We start from the raw sequence: 7,186 nt of genomic DNA on the forward strand, positions 1-7,186 counted from the left end.
GTCAAAATGCCAGCTGTGAAGTTGTCCTTACAGGGTTAACAAAAATTCTAGACAGAAATATAGTTAAAATTAAGCATTAATCAGGCTGTACTTGACCCACTTCCTTGTAACTGAAAGCCATATAGCATGAAATACTGACCATTTGCATCCTCCTCATTCTTCCTATAGATAGAATTTCTGATGTCAGAATCATAAGGTTTTGTTTAATAATTGCTTAAAGTAGCAAGGAATATCACTGTTTTTTTTAAAAAAAAAAAATGCTGGGCAAAGTGGCTCATGGCTGTAATCCCAGCACTTTGGGAGGCCGAGGTGGCAATCACCTGAGGTCAGGAGTTTGAGACCAGCCTGGCCAACACTTGCTCTGAGTGACAGAGCAAGACCCTGTCTCAAAAAAAAAAAAGAAAGAAAGTTATTTTTGGTATTTTAGTGCCTAAGTACATCAAAGCATGACTATAACTATGTTTTTTTGTGTGTTTTTTTTGTTTTTTTTTGTTTTTTTGAGATGGACTCTTGCTCTGTTGCCCAGGCTGGAGTACAGTGGCACAATCTTGGCTCACCACAACCTCCGCCTCCTGGGTTCAAGCGATTCTCCTGCCTCAGCCTCCTGAGTAGCTGGGACTATAGGCACGCGCCACCATGCCCGGCTAATTTTTGTATTTTCAGTAGAGACGAGGTTTCAGTGTGTTGGCCAGGCTGATCTCAAACTCCTGACCTCGTGATCTGCCTGCCTCGGCCTCCCAAAGTGCTGGGATTACAGGCGTGAGCCACCGCGCCAGGCTAGACTATAACTATCCTAGAAGCATATATTGTTATGTGATAGCAGGAGACATCTGGACATTCTGCTGTCATAGGAGTTTGTCCTTGCAGGCGAACTAAACTGCTTCCTTAGTCATAAACATCTTATGACCATGGGGAGGACTGGCAAGGAATGTGTCTTGCTAGTTTAAAGATAGAGTTGATTTTAAAATGGTGTCACCTTGGCTCGGCTATGTTCCTGTTTCTCTAACAGGAGCACCACTTGAGCCCAAGAGTTTGAGACAAGCCTGGGCAATATAGTGAGACCCCTGTCTCTAATTAAAAACAAATTATATATATATATATATAATATATATATAATTATGTATATATATGTTAGATACATAATTTTTTAAAGTGTTGCTTAAAGGCCAGGCACAGTGGCTCATGCCTGTAATCCCAGCACTTTGGGAGGCCAAGGAGGGAGGATTGCTTGAGGCCAGATATTTAAAACCAGCCTGGGCAACAGAGTAAGACCCTGTCTCTACAAAAAAAAAAAAAATCAGTAACCTCCCAAGTGAGTATAGTCACAGTCACTTGGGAAGATGAGATGGGAGGATTGCTTGAGTTCAGGAGTTCCAGGCTGTTGCAATGAGCTATAATTGCCACTGCTCTCCAGCCTAGGTGACACAGTGAGACCCCGTCTCAAACAAACAAACATAAAAAGAACTGTTGGCCGGGAGCAGTGGCTCACACCTGTAAACCCGGCACTTTGGGAGGCTGAGGTAGGTGGATCACGAGGTCAGGAGTTCAAGACCAGCCTGACCAACATAGTGAAACCCCATCTCTACTAAAAAAATTAGCTGGGCGTGGTGGCATGCACCTGTAATCCCAGCTACTCAGGAGGCTGAAACAGGAGAATCGCTTGAACCAGGGAGGCAGAGTTTGCAGTGAGCTGAGATTGCACCACTGCACTCCAGCCTGGGTGACAGAGGGAGACTCCATCTCAAAAAAAAAAAAAAAAAAAATTGTTTAAGATGTTTTTCAGATCCTGAATTCCAGCAAAACAGTTGATGCCACCCAGTTTGAAGACTCCCACAGAGAAATGGAATCAGCATGAGAATACAGTTTCTTCATCTCCCTGTCCTAAGAATTTGTCCTGAGCTCTTGGACCCATCAACAATCTCCACACTTCTGGCCTACCCCAAAACTCTTAAAAATCCCAGCCCCAAACTCCTCGGGGAGACGTAATAGTTTGGGTTGGGGATTGATGCGTTTCTGGTTGTATGAAGGATAGTTGTATTATGTTAGGCATAAATATGACCTTATTATTGTCTTTATTTGAAGATTATGGGCTGGGTGCAGTGGGTCACGCCCGTAATCCCAGCACTTTGGGAGGCTGAGGTGGGCAGGTCACTTAAGGTCCGGCGTTTGAGACCAGCCTGGCCAACATGGTGAAACCCTGCCTCTACTAAAAATACAAAAAACATTAGCTGGGTGAGGTGGTGGGCACCTGTAATCCCAGCTACTCAGGAGGCTGAGGTGGGAGGATTGCTTGAACCTGGGAGGTGGAGGTTGCAGTGAGCTGAGATCATGCCACTACACTCTTGCCTGGGCAACAGAGTGAGACTCTGTCTCAAAATAAATAAATAAATAAATAAATAAATAAAATAAAAGATTATGTATGATTTCAGGAGATGTGTATGGGTTTAAGTTGACAAGGAGTGTACATGTGATGGTTAACACTGAGTGTCAACTTGATTGAATATATATATTCCATTAGTTCTGTCCCTCTAAAGAACCCTGACTAATATATCCTTGGTATTTAGTACGAGTCTTTTCTTCACATATGGGTATTGATAACAAGAAGTTCTCCATACGATTACAACGTAACAGAAAGCCCACGACTTGCATTGTCTGATAACTTACCCACATTCCCATCCCCTTCGCAGAGATGGGCTCAGGGCCATGTGTATTATTTGGGACCTTGCTCCCCTGTCCCTAACTGACTGGAGTAGGAGAAGACCCCTGACTCCTATGGGTCAGTTACTCAAGAATCTGGGAATGGGGTGGAGACTTGTGAGTCTATACTTGATCTAGGCATAGAGCAAGCCCATTTGCAAAGAAAGCAGAATAAAGCAGGGATTATCAGTGTAGTTCCAGAAAGAAGGAGACAGCACACACACTGAAAAGGCCAGAAAACTGCTGTCTTGGCTCGTCACAACCCTCTAGTTCTAGATTTCTTTTTTTTTTTTTTTTTTTTTGAGATGGAGTCTTGCTCTGTCTCCGGGACTGGAGTGCAGTGGCGCGATCTCGGCTCACTGCAAGCTCTGCCTCCCGGGTTCATGCCATTCTCCTGTCTCAGCCTCTCCGAGTAGCTGGGACTACAGGCGCCCACCACCACGCCCGGCTAATTTTTTGTATTTTTTTTAGTAGAAACGGGGTTTCACTGTGGTCTCGATCTCCTGACCTCGTGATCCGCCCGCCTAGGCCTCCCAAAGTGCTGGGATTACAAGCGTGAGCCACCGCGCCTGGCCTAGTTCTAGATTTCAATCCCTCCCGAGGCTGGTTTTTGGGCCCACGGGTTCGGTATTCCTGGCCTGAGCAGGCTTCCATTTTTCACAACCATGGAGCCCTCTCTAACTGACAGTAGCCACCTGGACAAGAGACTGAAGGGGAGAAGTGGTTTGAATAGGTATTACTGAGAAGACTTGGGAAATAACCTAAATCCTAGCAAGAGGGTGGAGCATATCCTTAGGACTGAAAGGGATATAGTGACAGCTATAACCTAATCGATTGCTACTGTGACTGAAACAAGGTTACTGAAGGGCACGGGACTCTACAGATGCCCCTCAACTGATGATGGGGTTACCACTGGGTAAATCCATGGTAAGTCAAAAACGCACTTAATACACCTCATCTACCCAGTGTCACAGCTGAGCCTAACCTAACTTAAACATGCTCAGAACACATAGTAGTCTATAGTTGGGCAAAATCATCTGACACAAAGCCTATTTTATAATAAAGTGATGAATATCTCATGGAATGTATTGAGAACAGTACACTGTAGAGTACAGTACAGGTTGTGTATCCTTGTGATTGTGTGGCTGACCAGGAGCTGCAGCTTCCTGCCACTGCCCATCATCACAAAGGAATATCATAATAAGCCTGGGAAAAGACCAAAATTCAAAATTTGGGCTGGGTGCTGTGGCTCACACCTGTAATCCCAGCACTTTGGGAGGCCAAGGCGGGTGGATCACCTGAGGTCGGGAGTTCAAGACCAGCCTGACCTGGCCGGGCACGGTGGCTCACGCTTGTAATCCCAGCACTTTGGGAGGCCGAGGCGGGCGGATCACGAGGTCAGGAGATCGAGACCATGGTGAAATCCCGTCTCTACTAAAAATACAAAAAAAAATTAGCCGGGCGTGGTGGCGGGCGCCTGTAGTCCCAGCTACTTGGAGAGGCTGAGGCAGGAGAATGGCGTGAACCCGGGAGGCGGAGTTTGCAGTGAGCCAATTGCGCCACTGCACTCCAGCCTGGGCGACAGAGCGAGACTCTGTCTCAAAAAAAAAAAAAAAAAAAAAAAAAAAAAAAAGACCAGCCTGACCAACACGGAGAAATCCCATCTCTACTAAAAATACAAAATTAGCCGGGCATGGTGGTGCATGGCTGTAATCCCAGCTACTCGAAAGGCTGAGGCAGGAGAATCACTTGAACCCAGGAGGCAGAGGTTGCAGTGAGCCGAGACTGTGCCACTATACTCCAGCCTGGGCAACAACAGCAAAACTCCGTCTCAAAAAAAAAAAAAAAAATTTGAAGTAAAGTTTCCACTGAATGTGTATGGCTTTTGCACCATCATGAAGTTGAAAAACCTTAAGTTGAACCATCATAAGTCAGGGACCATGTGTAGTACAAAATTGGTGCATTGAATTGTTTACTGAATGGCTAACATTAAAAGGCAAATTATCAATTTGGGAAAAAACTTTTTTATTTTTTATTTATTTATTTTTTTTGAGACAGAGTCTTGCTTTGCCACCCAGGCTGGAGTGCAATAGCATGATCACAGCTCACTGCAACCACAAACTCTTGGGATCAAGTGGTTCTCCTACCTCAGCCTTCCAAGTAGCTAGCACTACAGGCATGCACCACCATGCCTGGCTAATTTTTAAATTTTTTGTAGAGACAAGGTCTTACTATGTTGCCCAGGCTGGTCTTGAACTCCTGGCCTCAAGTGATCCTCCTGCCTCGGCCTTCCAAAGTCCTGGGATTAGAGGTGTGAGCTACTGTGCCCAGTTGGGGAAAGAATATTAATGACAAAGGGAAAATACTTTTTCAAAATATAGATATATCATTTTCCCCTCTCAAGGGTATTTACAGCCTGGGTATTGTGGCTTATGTCTAATCCCAACTCTTTGGGAGGCCAAGGCAGGAGGATTGCTTGAGACCAGGAGTTCGAGACCAGCTTGGGCAACATAGCAAGACCCCATCTCTACAAAAAATGTTTTAAATTAGCTGGGTGTGGTGGCATGTGCCTGTAGTTCTACCTACTTAGGAGGAGGTAGGAGAGTCACTTGAGCTTAAGAGTTTGAGGCTGCAGTGAGCTATGATCCTGCCATTGCACCATACCCTGAGTGACAGAGCGAGACCCTGTCTCCAAAAAAAAAAAAAAAATCTACAAAGTTAATGCCCACTATTGGCTGTAATGGGCCTCCACCTCCTTCACCCGACTCCACTTCTGGTGATTGGACAGGGCCTGTGATGCACACTGGATCCATCAGATCCCTCCCCTGTTATTTAAAAATTTCCAGCCAGAGAGAAGGAGGAAGGTGCAGCTTCTTTCTGGTGGCAGAGGAGTTTCCAGCTGAGCAGAAGAAGCCATTCTACAGCAGGAAGAGAGATATGTTCTCGGGAAACGACAAGCCATTTCCTTAAGGAATTTAGAGTGTAGCTTTTCAAGAGCTTTAAAATGCTATCCAGGAGTGGTGGCTCATGCCTATAACCCTAGCACCTTGTGAGGTCAAGGAGGCAGAAACTCTTGAGTCCGGGAGTTCAAGACCAGCCTGGGCAACACAGTGAGACCTAGTCTCTACAAAAATTAGCTGGGCATGGTGGCACATGACTGTAGTCCCAGCTACTCAGGAGGCTGAGGTGGGAGGATCACTTGAGTCCAGGCAGTTGAGGCTGCAGTGAGCTGAGATCACACCACTGCACTCTAGCCCGGGAGACAGAGCAAGACCCTGTCTCAAAAAAAAAAAAAAAAAAGCTTTACAGTTGATAATGGTTTTGCTGTGTCCCCACCCAAATCTCATCTTGAATTGTAGGTCACATAATCCCCGCATGTGGTGAGAGGGAACTGGTGGGAGGTGGTTTAATTGTGGGGGCAGTTTTCCGCATACTATTCTCGTGATAGTTAAGTTCTCACGAGATCTGATGATTTTATAAGGGGCTTCCCCCTTTGCTCAGCTCTCATTCTTCTCCCTCCTGCCTCCCTGTGAAGGACTTGTTTTCTTCCCCTTCCATGACTGTAAGTTTCCTGAAGCCTCCCCAGCCCTGCAGAACTGTGAGTCAATTAAACCTCTTTCCTTTATAAATTATCCAGTCTCAGGTATGTCCTTATAGCAGTATGAGAACGGACTAATACACAATATTCTTTTACCCAGTAATTTTACTCCTGACAAACTAAGGAACTAACCTAAAGAAATAATTTTAGGCACAGAGAGGGAAAAAAGCTTCATGCATTTAAACACTTATAACATTTTTTTTTTCTTTTTCTTTTCTTTTTTTTTTTTTTTTTTTTTTTTGAGACGGAGTCTTTCTCTGTCCCCCAGGCTGGAGTGTGGTGGCGCGATCTCGGCTCACCGCAACCTCCACCTCCTGGGTTCACGCCATTCTCCTGCCTCAGCCTCCCGAGTAGCTGGGACCACAGGCGCCCGCCAGCACGCCCGGCTAATTTTTTTGTATTTTTTAGTAGAGACGGGGTTTCACCGTGTTAGCCAGGATGGTCTCGATCTCCTGACCTTGTGATCCACCCGCCTCGGCCTCCCAAAGTGCTGGGATTACAGGCTTGAGCCACCGTGCCCGGCCTTTCTTTTTTTTTTTTAGAAAGAGTTGTCTCATTCTGTCGCCCAGGCTGGAATGCAGTGGCACGATCTGGGCTCACTGCAATCTCCATCTCCCAGGTCCAAGTGAGTCTCCTGCCTCAGCCTCCTGAGTAGCAGGGGTTACAGGTGCCCACTACCACGCCCAGCTAATTTTTGTATTTTTAGTAGAGACAAGATTTCACCATGTTGGCCAGGCTGGTCTCAAATGTCTGGCCTCAAGTGATCTGCCTGCCTCAGCCTCCCAAAGTGCTGGGATTATAGGCATGAGCCACCACGGTGGGACATACTTACTACATTTTTTTTTTTTTTTTTGAGATAGAGTCTCACTCTGTCACCAAGGATTCAGCCTT

Source organism: Symphalangus syndactylus, chromosome 14, assembly GCF_028878055.3.
Source record: "Symphalangus syndactylus isolate Jambi chromosome 14, NHGRI_mSymSyn1-v2.1_pri, whole genome shotgun sequence".
In the NCBI taxonomy this organism is placed as follows: Eukaryota; Metazoa; Chordata; class Mammalia; order Primates; family Hylobatidae; genus Symphalangus; species Symphalangus syndactylus.